This window comes from Engystomops pustulosus, chromosome 4 (assembly GCF_040894005.1).
Source record: "Engystomops pustulosus chromosome 4, aEngPut4.maternal, whole genome shotgun sequence".
Taxonomy (NCBI): Eukaryota; Metazoa; Chordata; class Amphibia; order Anura; family Leptodactylidae; genus Engystomops; species Engystomops pustulosus.
In genome coordinates this window covers 42,742,322-42,758,588 of record NC_092414.1, presented here as the reverse complement: position 1 = coordinate 42,758,588, position 16,267 = coordinate 42,742,322, and positions in this window count along the sequence as shown.

Sequence of the window (16,267 nt, the reverse complement as noted above, 5' to 3'; positions counted from 1 at the left end):
GGGGGGGTCAGTCGAGGGAGGAAGAGGGAAAGTGGGGGGGGGTCAGTCGAGGGAGGAAGAGGGAAAGTGGGGGGGGGTCAGTCATGGGATGAAGAGGGAAAGTGGAGGGGTCAGTCGAGGGAGGAAGAGGGAAAGTGGGGGGGCCAGTCGAGGGAGTAAGAGGGAAAGTGGGGGGGCCAGTCGAGGGCGGAAGAGGGAAAGTAGGGGGGGTCAGTTGAGGCAGGAAGAGGAAAAGTGGGAGGGGTCAGTCGAGGGAGGAAGAGGGAAAGTGGGGGGGTCAGTTGAGGAAGGAAAAGGGAAAGTGGGGGGGGGGGAGGTCAGTCGAGGGATTAAGTAATGAGGATAGTAGGAGGGTAATGGGTGTCAGCTGAGTGAGGAAGAGGAGTAGTGGGAGGAGCTGAGGGAGGTGGGAGGAGCTATGGAATTAAGTAGGGGTAGGAGGAGAAGAAGGTAAGATGAAGAGGAGAGGTTGGCTGGAGGGTGGAAGCAGCTAAAAGAAAAAGATAAAAAGTGGGGATGTGGGGGAGGGGGCAGTCGAGGGAGGAAGAGGGAAAGTGGGGGGGGGGGTCAGTCAAGGGAGGAAGAGGGAAAGTGGGGGGGTCAGTCGAGGGGGAAAGGGGGGGTCAGTCGAGGGAGGAAGAGGGAAAGTGGGGGGGGAGGTCGAGGGAGGAAGAGGGAAAGTGGGGGGGGCCAGTTGAGGGAGGAAGAGGGAAAGTGGGGGGGGGGGTCAGTCGAGGGAGGAAGAGGGAAAGTGGGGGGGGGTCAGTCGAGGGAGGAAGAGGGAAAGTGGGGGGTCAGTCGAGGGAGGAAGAGGGAAAGTGGGGGGGGGGGTCAGTCGAGGGAGGAAGAGGGAAAGAGGGGGGGGGTCAGTCGAGGAAGGAAGAGGGAAAGTGGGGGGAGTCAGTCGAGGGAGGAAGAGGGAAAGTGGGGGGGTCCAGTTGAGGGAGGAAGAGGGAAAGTGGGGGGGGGAGGGTCGAGGGAGGAAGAGGGAAAGTGGGGGGGGCCAGTTGAGGGAGGAAGAGGGAAAGTGGGGGAGTCAGTTGGTGTGAGGAAGAGGGAACGTGGGGGGGGGGGTCAAGTCAAAGGGAGGAAGAGGGATAGTGGGGGGGGTCAGTCGAGGAAGGAAGAGGGAAAGTGGGGGGAGTCAGTCGAGGAAGGAAGAGGGAAAGTGGGGGGGTCCAGTTGAGGGAGGAAGAGGGAAAGTGGGGGGGTCTGTCGAGGGAGGAAGAGGGAAAGTGGGGGGGGTCAGTCGAGGGAGGAAGAGGGAAAGTGGGGGGGGGTCAGTCGAGCGAGGAAGAGGGAAAGTGGGGGGGGGGTCAGTCGAGGGAGGAAGAGGGAAAGTGGGGGGGGGGTCAGTCGAGGGAGGAAGAGGGAAAGTGGGGGGGGGGTCGGTCGAGGGAGGAAGAGGGAAAGTGGGGGTCAGTCAAGGGAGGAAGAGGGAAAGTGGGGGGGCCAGTCGAGGGAGGAAGAGGGAAAGTGGGGGGGGGTCACTTGAGGGAGGAAGAGGGAAAGTGGGGGGAGTCAGTCGAGGGAGGAAGAGGGAAAGTGGGGGGGTCCAGTTGAGGAGGAAGAGGGAAAGTGGGGGGGGGAGGTCGAGGGAGGAAGAGGGAAAGTGGGGGGGGCCAGTTGAGGGAGGAAGAGGGAAAGTGGGGGAGTCAGTCGAAGGAGGAAGAGGGAACGTGGGGGGAGTAAGTCGAGGAAGGAAGAGGGAAAGTGGAGGAGTCAGTCGAGGGAGGAAGAGGGAAAGTGGGGGGAGTCAGTCGAGGGCGGAAGAGGGAAAGTGGGGGGGTCAGTCGAGGAAGGAAGAGGGAAAGTGGGGGGGTCAGTCATGGAAGGAAGAGGGAAAGTGGGGGGGTCAGTCGAGGAAGGAAGAGGGAAAGAGGGGGAGTCAGTCGAAGGAGGAAGAGGGAAAGTCGGGGTGTCAGTCATGGAAGGAAGAGGGAAAGTGGGGGGGTCAGTTGAGGAAGGAAAAGGGAAAGTGGGGGGGGGAGGTCAGTCGAGGGAAGAAGAGGGAAAGTGGGGGGGGTCAGTCATGGGATGAAGAGGGAAAGTGGAGGGGTCAGTCGAGGGAGGAAGAGGGAAAGTGGGGGGGCCAGTCGAGGGAGTAAGAGGGAAAGTGGGGGGGCCAGTCGAGGGCGGAAGAGGGAAAGTAGGGGGGGTCAGTTGAGGCAGGAAGAGGAAAAGTGGGAGGGGTCAGTCGAGGGAGGAAGAGGGAAAGTGGGGGGGTCAGTTGAGGAAGGAAAAGGGAAAGTGGGGGGGGGGGAGGTCAGTCGAGGGATTAAGTAATGAGGATAGTAGGAGGGTAATGGGTGTCAGCTGAGTGAGGAAGAGGAGTAGTGGGAGGAGCTGAGGGAGGTGGGAGGAGCTATGGAATTAAGTAGGGTAGGAGGAGAAGAAGGTAAGATGAAGAGGAGAGGTTGGCTGGAGGGTGGAAGCAGCTAAAAGAAAAAGATAAAAAGTGGGGATGTGGGGGAGGGGGCAGTCGAGGGAGGAAGAGGGAAAGTGGGGGGGGGGTCAGTCAAGGGAGGAAGAGGGAAAGTGGGGGGGTCAGTCGAGGGGGAAAGGGGGGGTCAGTCGAGGGAGGAAGAGGGAAAGTGGGGGGGGTCAGTCGAGGGAGGAAGAGGGAAAGTGGGGGGGGGTCAGTCGAGGGAGGAAGAGGGAAAGTGGGGGGGGGGGTCAGTCGAGGGAGGAAGAGGGAAAGTGGGGGGGGGTCAGTCGAGGGAGGAAGAGGGAAAGTGGGGGGTCAGTCGAGGGAGGAAGAGGGAAAGTGGGGGGGGGGTCAGTCGAGGGAGGAAGAGGGAAAGAGGGGGGGGGTCAGTCGAGGAAGGAAGAGGGAAAGTGGGGGGAGTCAGTCGAGGGAGGAAGAGGGAAAGTGGGGGGGTCCAGTTGAGGGAGGAAGAGGGAAAGTGGGGGGGGGAGGGTCGAGGGAGGAAGAGGGAAAGTGGGGGGGGCCAGTTGAGGGAGGAAGAGGGAAAGTGGGGGAGTCAGTCGAAGGAGGAAGAGGGAACGTGGGGGGGGGGGTCAAGTCAAAGGGAGGAAGAGGGATAGTGGGGGGGGTCAGTCGAGGAAGGAAGAGGGAAAGTGGGGGAGTCAGTCGAGGAAGGAAGAGGGAAAGTGGGGGGGTCCAGTTGAGGGAGGAAGAGGGAAAGTGGGGGGTCTGTCGAGGGAGGAAGAGGGAAAGTGGGGGGGGTCAGTCGAGGGAGGAAGAGGGAAAGTGGGGGGGGGGTCAGTCGAGCGAGGAAGAGGGAAAGTGGGGGGGGGGGTCAGTCGAGGGAGGAAGAGGGAAAGTGGGGGGGGGGGTCAGTCGAGGGAGGAAGAGGGAAAGTGGGGGGGGGGTCGGTCGAGGTAGGAAGAGGGAAAGTGGGGGTCAGTCAAGGGAGGAAGAGGGAAAGTGGGGGGGCCAGTCGAGGGAGGAAGAGGGAAAGTGGGGGGGGGTCACTTGAGGGAGGAAGAGGGAAAGTGGGGGGAGTCAGTCGAGGGAGGAAGAGGGAAAGTGGGGGGGTCCAGTTGAGGGAGGAAGAGGGAAAGTGGGGGGGGGAGGTCGAGGGAGGAAGAGGGAAAGTGGGGGGGGCCAGTTGAGGGAGGAAGAGGGAAAGTGGGGGAGTCAGTCGAAGGAGGAAGAGGGAACGTGGGGGGAGTAAGTCGAGGAAGGAAGAGGGAAAGTGGAGGAGTCAGTCGAGGGAGGAAGAGGGAAAGTGGGGGGAGTCAGTCGAGGGCGGAAGAGGGAAAGTGGGGGGGTCAGTCGAGGAAGGAAGAGGGAAAGTGGGGGGGTCAGTCATGGAAGGAAGAGGGAAAGTGGGGGGGTCAGTCGAGGAAGGAAGAGGGAAAGAGGGGGAGTCAGTCGAAGGAGGAAGAGGGAAAGTCGGGGTGTCAGTCATGGAAGGAAGAGGGAAAGTGGGGGGGTCAGTTGAGGAAGGAAAAGGGAAAGTGGGGGGGGGAGGTCAGTCGAGGGAAGAAGAGGGAAAGTGGGGGGGGGGGTCGGTCGAGGGAGGAAGAGGGAAAGTGGGGGGGCCAGTCGAGGGAGGAAGAGGGAAAGTGGGGGGGCCAGTCGAGGGAGGAAGAGGGAAAGTGGGGGGGCCAGTCGAGGGAGGAAGAGGGAAAGTGGGGGGGGGGGGTCAGTCGAGGAAGGAAGAGGAAAAGTGGGGGGAGTCAGTCGAGGGAGGAAGAGGGAAAGTGGGGGGGTCCAGTTGAGGGAGGAAGAGGGAAAGTGGGGGAGTCAGTCGAGGGAGGAAGAGGGATAGTGGGGGGGGGGTCAGTCGAGGGAGGAAGAGGGAAAGTGTAGGTGTCAGTCGAGGGAGGAAGAGGGAAAGTGGGGGGCCAGTCGAGGGAGGAAGAGGGAAAGTGGGGGGGCCAGTCGAGGGAGGAAGAGGGAAAGTGGGGGGGCCAGTCGAGGGAGGAAGAGGGAAAGTGGGGGGGGGGGTCAGTCGAGGAAGGAAGAGGAAAAGTGGGGGGAGTCAGTCGAGGGAGGAAGAGGGAAAGTGGGGGGGTCCAGTTGAGGGAGGAAGAGGGAAAGTGGGGGAGTCAGTCGAGGGAGGAAGAGGGATAGTGGGGGGGGGGTCAGTCGAGGAAGGAAGAGGGAAAGTGGGGGTGTCAGTCATGGGAGGAAAAGGGAACGTAGGGGGGTCAGTCATGGAAGGAAGTGGGAAAGTGGGGGGGGCATTCGAGGGAGGAAGAGGGAAAGTGTGGGGGGTCAGTCGAGGAAGTAAGAGGGAATGTGGGGGGGTCAGTCATGGGAGGAAGAGGGAAAGTGGGGGGGGGGGGGTCAGTCGAGGAAGGAAGGGGGGAAGAGGAGGAAGACGGGAGCTCTACCAGTAAGCTACGCTCTCAACAGTGAGTTTTCTGGCTTACTAAGAGGACTAATAGAGTTTTCCTGTCTCCTAACTTTATAAGAGGGAGGAAGAAGGAAAGTGGGGGGGGGGGGTCAGTCATGGGAGGAAAAGGGAAAGTGGGGGGAGTCAGTCATGGGAGGAAAAGGGAAAGTGGGGGGGTCAGTTGAGGAAGGAAAAGGGAAAGTGGGGGGGGGGAGGTCAGTCGAGGGATTAAGAGAACTAATAGAGTTTGCCTGGCTTTGGTAACTTTATAGAAGCCTCCAAAAAGGGATTACACAACCAGCGGATCAGAACGCATGATTGAGCTGTGGCTGGATTCAAACCCACAACTTTCCAGGCGAAAGACGGGAGCTCTTCCAGTAAGCTACGCTCTCAACAGTGATTTTACTGGCTTACTAAGAGGACTAATAGAGTTTGCCTGGCTTCGGTAACTTTATAGAAGCCTCCAAAAAGGGATTACACCACCAGCGGATGAGCTGGATTCAAACCCACAACCTTGTGGGCGGAAGACGGGAGCTCTATCAGTAAGCTACGCTCTCAACTGTGAATTTGTGCTGCGTACTAAGAGGATTAATAGAGTTTGCCTTGCTTTGGTAACTTTATAGAAGCCTCCAAAAAGGGATTACGCAACCAGCAGACAGTGCAACCAATAATAAGAGTTTGCCAAGCGCAAGGTTGCAGGTTCGAATCCCAGAGGGAAAGTGGGGGGGGGGGGGGGGGGGGTCAGTCGAGGAAGGAAGAGGGAAAGTGGGGGGAGTCAGTCGAGGGAGGAAGAGGGAAAGTGGGGGGGGGTCCAGTTGAGGGAGGAAGAGGGAAAGTGGGGGGGGGGCAGTCGAGGGAGGAAGAGGGATAGTGGGGAGGGGGGGGGGGTCAGTCGAGGAAGGAAGAGGGAAAGTGGGGGGAGTCAGTCGAGGGAGGAAGAGGGAAAGTGGGGGGGGTCCAGTTGAGGGAGGAAGAGGGAAAGTGGGGGGGGGCCAGTCGAGGGAGGAAGAGGGATAGTGGGGAGGGGGGGGGGGTCAGTCGAGGAAGGAAGAGGGAAAGTGGGGGGAGTCAGTCGAGGGAGGAAGAGGGAAAGTGGGGGGGTCCAGTTGAGGGAGGAAGAGGGAAAGTGGGGGGGGGTCTGTCGAGGGAGGAAGAGGGAAAGTGGGGGGGGTCAGTCGAGGGAGGAAGAGGGAAAGTGGGGGGGGTCAGTCGAAGGAGGAAGAGGGAAAGTGGGGGGGGTCAGTCGAAGGAGGAAGAGGGAAAGTGGGGGGGTCAGTCGAAGGAGGAAGAGGGAAAGTGGGGGGGGGGCAGTCGAGTGAGGAAGAGGGAAAGTGGGGGGGGGGCCAGTCATGGGAAGAAGAGGGAAAGTGGGGGTGTCAGTCATGGAAGGAAGAGGGAAAGTGGGGGGGGGTCAGTCGAGGGAGGAAAAGGGAAAGTGGGGGGAGTCAGTCATGGGAGGAAAAGGGAAAGTGGGGGGGTCAGTTGAGGAAGGAAAAGGGAAAGTGGGGGGGGGGAGGTCAGTCGAGGGATTAAGAGAACTAATAGAGTTTGCCTGGCTTTGGTAACTTTATAGAAGCCTCCAAAAAGGGATTACACAACCAGCAGATCAGAACACATGATTGAGCTGTGGCTGGATTCAAACCCACAACCTTGTGGGCGGAAGACGGGAGCTCTATCAGTAAGCTAAGCTCTCAACTGTGAATTTTTTGTGCGTACTAAGAGGATTAATAGAGTTTGCCTGGCTTTGGTAACTTTATAGAAGCATTAAGATAGAAATTGCTCACAGTATAACTGCTCTGTCACATTACTTGGATTTGAACACTGGGCCCTTAGCACAGCAGGCGAAAGCATTATCAGTGAGCTATGGGCTCTTTAGATATCAAGCAAGTCGATAGCTCACCGGTAATGCTCTTGCTTGCCAAGCGCAAGGTTGCAGGTTCGCATCCCATTAGGGCACCGAAATGTAATATGACTGAAGTCACTTAATATTGATAAGTACATGTCAAATAAATGAGTGGGGTGTACTGGGTATTGATTTCAGAGTGGGAAGGGGCTGAAATAAGTGGGGTCAGTCTTGGGAGGAAAAGGGAAAGTGGGGGGGGGGTCAGTCGAGGGAGGAAGAGAAGAAGTGGGGAGGGCAGTCGAGGGAGGAAGAGGAAAAGTGGGGGGGTTAGTCATGGGAGGAAAAGGGAACGTGGGGGAGATCAGTCGAGGGAGGAAGAGAGAAAGTGGGGGGGGGGCAGTCAGGGGAGGAAGAGGAAAAGTGGGGGGGGGGGTCAGTCGAGGGAGGAAGAGGGAAGGGGGGGGGGCAGTCCTTCCATAACTGACCTCTTCCTCCCTTGACTGACCCCCCTCGTTTCCTCTTCCTCCCATAACTGACCCCCCACTTTCAATTTTTCTCCCATGATTGACCCCCCCCATGTTCCCTCTTCCTCCCTTGACTGAACCCCCCACTTTCCCTCCCATGACTGACCCCCCCAACTTTCTCTCTTCCTCCTATGACTGACCCCCCCCCACTTTCCCTTTTCCTCCCTCGACTGACCCCACCCCACATTCCCTTTTCCTCCAATGACTGACCCCCCCACTTTCCCTTTTCCTCCCTCGACTGTCTCCCCCACGTTCCCTCGTGGGGGGGGTCAATCATGGGAGGAAGAGAGAAAGTGGGGGGGGGGCAGTCGAGGCAGAAAGTGAGGGGTCAGTCGAGGGAGGAAGAGGGAAGGTGGGGGGCAGTCCTGGTACATCCATCCATTTCCCCCATATTTTTTCAAATTTGGCTATAGGATTTCTCTTCAAATATGTTCCGTATTCCAGCCTGATAACATTGTTGACCCTATCTATACCCGCCTCCTCAATCCCACACCTGGGGCAGTCAGACTCCAGGCAGTCAGACCACTGTTCATCTAAAATAGGTCCAATATCTCTCTCCCATTTCGCCCGGCATTTTACTGGAATATTTTCCAATTTATTGTTTAATAATACAGTGTTATAGAAGGAAATTAACCCTTTAGTATAAGTAGATAACAAAACCCTATTCAGAGCTCCGCAGGGTCCCACCGTAATTGGCGTCAATATGTGTTGGGTGTCATAGGCATGTCTCAGTTGCAGATATTGAAAAAACCAAGAGCGGGGGAGCTCATAGGTGGTACTAAGGTCCTCAAATGTTTTGCACACTCCATCAGTACATAAATCCTCCAAATTAAGGATCCCCTTTTCCTCCCAGGGTGAGAAGCCTTCCAATCTAAAAATCTCTGGCAAAGCCGGGTTTCTCCATAAAGGACTATAAGGAGTGAATTTGGCTGTACCCAAAATGTCCTTCACCTTACACCATACCCTCCACATAAGTAACATCGTTGGTTTCCTACTAAATGGTCCCCTCCAAATTCAGCTTCCAGGGCATGTGCAGGGGTTGGGAACCCCGTCCATCCTTTAATTAGACCGACCAACGGCGTTAACCTCCTCCTTCTAACCACACCCTACCAAATGCTGGACCTGAGCAGCCAGAAAGTATAGCCAGGGATTAGGGATCGCTAGGCCCCCTTCCATTTTGCCTCTTTGTAGGGTTTCCAAGCTAATACGTGCTTGTTGACTCTTCCAGATCAGCTTACAAAACATCCCTTGTATCCTATGAAAATATGTCTGTGCTATCCATACTGGAGCGTTATGTAGGACATATAAGAGCTGCGGCATCAGGACCATCTTAATCAGGTTTCCCCTTCCTACTGGTGACAGAGGGAGCTTACACCATGTGTTAATTCTGGCCAGTGAGCGGGAGAGTAAGGGTTCTAGGTTATCTTTTATGTAGTCCTTCAGTTGGCTCGTTACCACTACTCCCAAATACTTAATTTTTGATTCCACCTGTATAGGACCTATGGTTCGGGGGTCACCCGGAACAGGATCCAGGGGTAGTAACACTGACTTGTCCCAGTTGATACGGAACCCTAAGTATTGCCCAAAATCCCCAAGGATACTCATTACCCCAGCTAGCGAACTATCTGTGTCGCCCAAATATACTAAAAGATCGTCGGCATAAAGGGAGACCCTCTCCTCCCTTTCTCCCCCCTTGAATCCCTGTATGTCCGGGGTAGACCTAAGCAAAGCCGCCAGCGGCTCTATTGCTATTGCAAATAAGAAGGGGGAGAGGGGACAACCCTGCCGTGTCCCCCTCTCTAATTGAAATGTATCCGAAACCAGGCCATTCACCCTTATTCTCGCTCTTGGAGAGGTGTTGAGTAGTTTGACCCATTCCATGTATTGTGGCCCGAAACCTAGTTTTTGCAATACAGCCCATAAAAATTCACATTCAACACTACCGAAGGCTTTGGCAGCGTCCAGTGAGAGAATATCTTAATGTCTACTGGCAACATTGAAATCGGACGGTATGAGTCCAGGTTACGAGGGTCTTTTCATGGTTTCGGCACCATAGCCACTATCGCCTCCCGCATCGATGGTGGGAGGGTAGTATGTGACTTGGACTCCTCCAACACCTCTAGTAACTTGGGCAGCAGAGTTTCCTGATGTTTTTTGAAAAATTCCCCTTGGAGACCATCCAACCCCGGGGCCTTTTCATTAGCGAGAGATGTCAATGCCACCTCCAGCTCCTCTATTGTCAAAGGGGAGTCCATACTATCCGCTTGTTCTCTAGTCAGTCTGGGCATTTCTATATTCTCCAAGTATCCTAGGATATCATTTGTATTGCACCTAAGCTGGGATTTATAAAACTCTTTATACAATGCGTGAAAAGCCCCCAATATTTCCTTATCCCCAGTGACCACCGAGCCGTCTAAGGACTGTATCTCTCTAATCTGTGTGTGGCCTTTCTGGTTATTAATTACGCTAGCCAATAAATGACCAACCGCTTCTCCCTGAACAAAATATTTTTGTTTTAGAAAAAATCTCTTATCCTCCGCCACCTTTAAAGTGTGCTCCTTTAAGAGAGTTTGAGCCTCCTTCCAATTGGTCTCAGTCCCGCTTGAGGGATTCTGTACAAAGTCCTTTTCTGTAGAAAGGACTCTAAGCTGTAAGTGATCCGTCAACTCCTTAGATCTAGTTTTATGCCTATTAATCTGTTGCCTAATGTACATTTTCAAAGCATCCCATACTAAACTGGTTGAGGTGGAGTTCTCATTTCTTTGAAAAAAGGACTCTATTTCGTGTCTGAACATATCACCCTTGTCCACTATCTGTATCCAGAAGAGGTTTATCAACCAACTACCTACTTGTCGGGGAACCGCAGCTGGGATAGCCATCTTAACCAAAACTGGTGAATGATCCGACACACTACGTGGAAGGTATTCTACGTCCAAAATATAGTTATGCATTTGTGGTGAAATGATAGCCAAATCTATTCTTGACAATGTATAATGAGAGCTAGAGTAGCATAAGTACTGTCGGGCATCCATATGAGTTACCCTCCAGCGATCATACCAACCAAGCTCCTCCAAGATTCTAGCCAAGGCAGTAGGGGCATCCATTCCCACTGGCACCCCCCTTCTGAACCTGTCCTTATAAGGTGAAATGACCATGTTGTAGTCCCCCACCATTAACAGTAGCTGTGGTAACCCATTCACGAATGTCAATAATTTCCTTAGGACCCCACAAGTAAACGGTGGGGGGATGTATAGTGCAATTAGAATTTGTGGGATCTTAAATATAGAACAATGCAAGCATACAAACCTTCCCTCCGCATCTATCAAAGAGGAAAAACATTCAAACTGAATTGTAGTAGGGACCAGTATACTAACTCCCCTTGCATGCGTTGAGAATACAGAATGATAACTGTGGGATGACCACCTTTTTTGTAAATAATGTGTATTTTCTTTTGTCAAGTGTGTCTCACACAGACACAATATTGCTGGAGAATGCTGCTGTAATGTAGAAAACACAGCCATACGTTTAGTAGCGTCCCCCAACCCTCTTGTATTCCATGAAATAATATTAAATTGCCTAGCCATCATTTCACAATTCCCCCAATAAGAGTAAGGGTGCTTATAAAGCCCCCCTCGCTAATATCCCCCAGGAGCTGACTCTTTCCTCCCCCCAAACCCTTCCCAACCTTCCACCCTCCCCTGATAACAAAACCCCAACCAAAGACATTCTCCCAATTGTGGAAGACAAGGGCAATACATCTGCTGTCCCACACCTGTCTGATATATTGAGACAATATAAACAACATAGCCATACAGTACAAAAGTATCATTATAACTATTTAAGCTATGACGGGGCTTCTTCCCGCCTAAGAACAGTTAACAAACATATTAGCTTATTATAACATGAAGTCTGCCTAAAGAAATCACCACCTCTCCCCTTTCCAAATCCAATAAGGCACTAACAAGAGCAAAAAGGAAAATAGCAGTTCATTGATCCTTCCGGGCCGGCTCTTGAAGCCGTCTTTCATTAGTGTCCAGCCATTTTGCAGCTTCTGATGCAAGGTCGAAAAAATGAGTAGTCTCAAATGCCACAACTCGCACCCTGGCCGGATAAAGCATGGAATACGGGACTTGTAGAGCTCTCAAGCGACGTTTTATCTCCACAAATTTCACCCGCCTCTTCTGAACTTCAGCGGAGAAGTCCGGGTAGAATGATATTTTATTTCCATTAATGGTTAAATCTGGATGGTCCCTTGCAGCTCTCAAGATTGAATCTCGATCTTTGTAATGTAAAACCCGTAGGATAAACGATCTTGGAGCTGCCCCTGGTGGCAAAGGTCGGGATGGAACCCTGTGGGCTCTCTCCACCGCAAATAAAGGGAATAACACCCCTGGACCCATTTTCTCCTTTATCCAGGTTTCTATAAATTCCACTGGGTCTTTGCCTTCTGCCTTCTCGGGAATGCCAATGATTCGCAGATTGTTACGGCGGAGTCTGTTTTCCAAATCGTCAGACTTTGAGATGAGCAAAGAAACATTATGAGACAATCGCTTTAACTCTTTGTGAATGGGAGGCATTTGATCCTCAATATCACTGACTCTATCTTCCACCGCATGAACTCTCTCATTTGCTTTTCTAAGGTCTTGCCGAACTAAGTTAACATCCTCCTTCAAGCCTCCAATGTGATTATTCATGGTCAGTAGTGCTGAGCCGCAGTGTGCTACGGCAAGAAATACATCTTTAAGAGTAGGTTCTTCAGGCACCTGAAGGGAGGGCTCAAGTTCTGCCGCAGGGCCCGATGGTAATGGACCCTTAGCACCATTCTTTTGGCGCTGGGATAGGGGGGTCTCCTCCATTTCAGTATCGGAGTTAGCCTCCTCCTGTCGCACAGTCCCGGCTGCCCTAACCGACTTAGCTGTAGAGGGTCCTGCCCCCTCCCGCGCAAACCGCTCCAGCCTTGCGGCAACATTCTGAAATCGAGCCGTAGAAGTGTCCTTAGACTGTTTAGCAGGGGTGTTAGGGCCTCCCTCCTTCCCTTCCTTTCTGCGCGTTCCGGACCGTGACATATTTGTGAGAGGGCAGAGTGAAGACTAATGTATCTTAGCTAGTATAACAGATGCGGCCAATAAATCCAGCTGCCCCCTTGTTGTGCCTCCCCAGGGCTTCACTGAGTCGAGTGCGTAACACACAGCTAGGCCCCTAAAAAGCTGGAGTTGCAGGAGATATGGGGAGTCAAAGAGCAAATCAAAGGGTACCTTATTTGGCTGTGTGCTCGATATTTCCAAATGGGTGCAGGGAGAGGTGACTATGCCCCCGCTTCACGGATGTGTTGAATCCGGTGGCTATGTCCGGTGCCTGCGTGCGATGCACTGCCTCTAATGGAGACCGCCACGTGGTGAGAGAAAATGGCCGACCGCAGCAGGAACTGGAGCGGTCCGTCCATCTCCTCTTCTGTTTCCCGAAGCCGCCGGGCACTCTGCTTTGCGGGCCCTTCTCGCTCCAAGGTCTTCAGCACCCCGATCGGGCTCGCTCCTCACCGCAGCTATCGGGGTGCCTCACCACTCCGTGCTGACAAGATGGCGCCCACAGCGTTCCGCGGACCTGCACTCAATGCCGATTCGGACTGCAGACTTCAGACTTCTCTAAGCCGGTAAGCGGGTACACCAAGATCAGGGTGTAGTACTCCCACTTTTACCGGCAAGTAGGGTGAATGTCCACCAATATTAAGGATGTTTAGCAGTATGATGGGAAGGAGCTCCGCAGCCTGCGTCCTTCTACATCGCTAGTTAGGACATGCCCCAACAACAAAATAATTAAATGTTATGTAAATAGATATTGGGCTACATGCCTGTCAACCAAAATTATACAGAAGTTATGACTATAAAAATAATAAATGGTAAAATACAAAAAAAATCAGATTTTCTCCAATATAGCTTTTATTCAGTAAAATTGGGCAAATAAGGACAAAAGTATGTAAATGATGGATCATCATAATTGTAAGGACCCATAATATAATATAATTTTTATTGTGCAGTGAATGCTAAGAATCCATACCAAAAAGGATGATTTTCTTTTCCTCTACCAAGAAAGAGTCTGTAAAATCTCATCAATAAGATTTTGATTCCCTCATGAAGTATCTGTAAATTGCATCTCATTTAGCAAAAAAATAAATCCTCATGCAGTGTCAAAAACTAAAGATTTTAAAATGTGCACATTGTGATAATACAAATCTACTCCTCACTGGTGCTCCATCCCTTCTCAATGCCTTGTTGTGTTTACGATCATATATGTGGCATTGGCATGCACAGAAGAAATTGTATATCAAACTTTGGAGTGCATTTAGACAGTTCATTGTGAATTGTTAGTCATGATCCTCCTTTTAGGCCTTGCACAAGGTGTAATTCAATGAGTCAGTTGCTGACTAGAGTGTTCCCTTAAGCCAAAACAAAATTCATTATAGCACCACCAATTTGTTCTAACTGATGAGAAGCTATACCACTGAACATATGTTAAACAAGTTTTTAACCTTTTAAGATTTTGTAGTAGGGTAATCTATGTGGTTTTATTATAATTTTTGGTGGACTGAAAAGCAGAAAACTTAAAATTTTGAAACTAGAGTATCTTTCAGAATTTTTGCCAAATTCCTGTTTATTCACAGATATCACATACGTTTTTCAATTACATGAAATACATGTACAATCTCAACATCACCTGCATATATGTTAAAGACTTCCAAATTTATAACCACACAAAGTGACACATGTCAGATTTGAGTGTCACTGAGGTCAGAGGTCAGGACCCAATCGATTATAAAGTAATGGCATGCCTTAAACATAACTTAAACATGCCATAACTTTGCCAGATTGGGAATACCATCCAATTACATGGATGTATTTTATCTTTATATCCTGTTACTTTAACCGTTGTCATATTTAAAAAAAAAAAGTTACAAGATATAAACAATGGATTTATTTCAAACTTACAAGAAGAAAATTCAATTTCTTAAAGTATTTAAAATCCTGTCAATCAATTGTACTTTCTAATTGAATCATATGATATCTAAATTATGGATAATTTGCTATGTCTGTTAAATAAAAGTGTCTTGAGAAAATGATGGATTAATTGACTGATGGCTAAAGTTTCTCCCAAATATAATGGTCTACTCAGTTTGATTTGATTTGTGAGAAATAACTTTCTGTAATAAACAATTTGCTCAAAGTCAATAGAAGAAATGAATGGATATCAAATCAAACCTAATTAGTCTATTCTAGATTGATATTACTCAGGGAGCATTCATCTTAATTGGTAAGTGCTGGATATTAAGGTTTTTTCATTATTTCCTTTTTTTCTAAAAGCTATTGTGTAACTACCTATGGAATAATAAAATGTGAATTCATTTTAATAAATGTTTGTAAAGCAATTTAACTAATTATAGTGGAGTAAAATGATTTCTTTAATTATTCTGGATATTCAGCAGGTACTTCAATTTTATTATTGTTAGTCAGTAAATGTGAGTTGTATTAGGTTTGCCAAACTAATTAGAATGTACTATATAAGTTAACAGATACTTAAAGACTTTCATGAGCTGTAGAGGAATAGTTAACACTGTAAATCATTTAAAATAAAGGCAAGGGGGACATGTTATTATAAACATGAAATATTGTTTCAATAGCACAAATCTGTATCTAGATATACACGTTGCTGCTTAATCGCATAATTATGCCAAAATTATGGGCAACAGCATGGCCATGACAATGTGACCGAATGAGGCTAGATAGCAACTAAAACATGCAATAATTGACCCTGACACTATAGGGGACGGCATGGAGAGGCAGCGGCAGCAGTGGCAGGCTAGAGAATGTCATGGCGACATACCCTAAATGGACTCAGGCTTCACCAAAGGAGGTGAGCAAGAAGCGCTGAAATGCTTTCCTATGTGAACAAAAGGTTGACGGTATATTTAGTCGATAACAAAGCATGGTGGCGACATAGTGACCAAGTTCCATAACGTATCTGGTGAAACACCCTAAAAATGAGCCTGACACAGCTCTTTTGATAAGGGGACGACATGTGGAGGCAGCCATGGAGACGACTTCCATGATTAATGGAAGTATGGGGCATTCATATTGCGCTGCTAAGATTGCAACTTCAGGTCTCCAGCATGAAGGCGACAGATGGGCCGAGTTCCACTATGTATCTGGTGAAACACCTGAAAATTCTGCCTGACACAGCTCGTTTGATAAGGGGATGATGTGCTGCATATCCTCTCGTGCTCCAGAGTCTGGGGTATAGAGAGTTGAAAGTTGCGCATGTAAACATTGGTGGACGCTGTGGAGGATCGTGGAGGCAAAATGGACAGGAAACAGCAGAGGCAGCATGCATGGATGCCTCTGAGGCTGCCTAATCTTGGGATGGAGCTGGCGGTCCGCTGCCAGGCGAGCTTTCGCCTGTCCAAGCCCCTGTCTCTCGGCTCCTCCCCACCCAAAATGGGCCTGGGGGCCAGAAGCGTTTACTTTGAAAAAATTATAATTTTCAAAGCAGGCCGGGTCCTTTGAATATTTCACCTAGGAATAATGGAATAGCATAGTGGTTCTATTTTAATAGTTTTTCCGGAAATGGTTCCATGATTAAGAGCGACAGTATGGGCATCCATATTGCGCTGCTATGATTGCAACTTCAGGTCTCCAGCATGGCGGCGACAGATGGGCCGAGTTCCACTATGTATCTGGTGAAACACCTGAAAATTCTGCATGACACAGCTTGTTTGATAAGGGGACGATGTATGGAGGCAGCGAAGTAGTAGTAGATTAAAGGTGCTGCAGTTAAAACTATGTTAGTTGGATCTGGGGATGGAGCTGGCGCTCCGCTGCCAGGCGAGCTTTCGCCAATCCAAGCCCCTGTCCCTCGGCTCCTCCCCAAACAGCACCTCTAAGAACCTTTTCTATAAGATCAAGTGTAGTAGTGTTCTTATAAGTTTGGGTTATGGCGGTGAGGGGAATGTAAACAGATGCACAAGAAGCGCTGAAATAATATTGGTAAATGATAAAAGTTTGCCAGTATATTTTGTGGATTACACAGCAGGGTGGCGA